This window comes from Aplysia californica, unplaced genomic scaffold (genome assembly GCF_000002075.1).
Source record: "Aplysia californica isolate F4 #8 unplaced genomic scaffold, AplCal3.0 scaffold01349, whole genome shotgun sequence".
NCBI classification, from domain to species: domain Eukaryota; kingdom Metazoa; phylum Mollusca; class Gastropoda; order Aplysiida; family Aplysiidae; genus Aplysia; species Aplysia californica.
The window spans coordinates 76,128-77,239 of NW_004798619.1; positions in this window are offsets into that span (position 1 = coordinate 76,128).

Consider the following 1,112-nt stretch of genomic DNA (forward strand, 5'->3'; position numbering starts at 1 on the left):
CGGAGGGTGGAAGAAAAGGAGGTTTCGTTGGTCACTGTAGGCTGTAGGTACATACAAATCAATTAACCTGGCATTTAAATAACTTTGCAGGTCAAACGTGACATTAAAAACATCACAAACGGCTACTTCTGAAGAGGAATAAAGAGTCAAAAACCTTATGAAATGCCAACGAAGAAATGTCAGAAATCTTGGCTTAACAATCAAAACAGAGACGTAAACAGTTTTTCCATTTCGTTTAGTTTTTAGTTTTAGTAGAGGTTTTACGACTGCATTGGGTCATATGAGTGCCAATTCCATTTCGTTGTACCTTTGTTATACTAGTTGTTCAAGTGGCGTCGGTAGCACAGACTGGCCGTAACCATGAGATTGAAACTTCGGGGGTTCGAGTCTCAGCTCCTAGGGAAATGCACTTTATACGAATTTCCCACCTGGCTCGGTCCTTTCGGAGATGGACGTTTAACTCGGGAGATCTCTCCTCTTAAATAACCTAATACGTGTTAATAGGGGCATTAAACCGGTACAATTTCACATTTCAATTTAGTTCAATCAACTACACTGCTGGACATTACACGAACGTTGCGCGTCGATGTGTTTCGCTTGACTCCAATGAAGATATATACATTTTAAAAACATTACAAATAAATAAATAAATAATAGATAAATAAATATTTTAAAAATAAAAATACAACTTAAATCTGTCCCAAAAGAGCAATTTTGACATAAAATGGGCAAAGCCAGTTGTAGGACTCCTGTACAACAGACATCTCGTCAACTGAGGACTAGAGAGTAACAAGTATCCACATTCCTTGTTAAGTGAACAAAAAATGGGATTTTTATTTAAGACAAGGCGTAATAGTAGGCAACTTTTGGACATAGACACATCGGGAAAGGCTACTGTGGCATAACCACTGGACGGATCCGTTTGTTTAGTTGCAGACTTGATGCAACATCGTCTGAATGAATCCATTACGCTTTTTTTGTTTTGTATGGGGGTTTTTTATTTCATCCTTTAAAAAAATGTTTTGCTCGTTCGTTCGTTCGTTGGTTGGTTGGTGGCTTGGTTGGTTGGTTGGTTGGTTGGTTGGTTGGTTGGTTGGTTGGTTGGTTGGTTG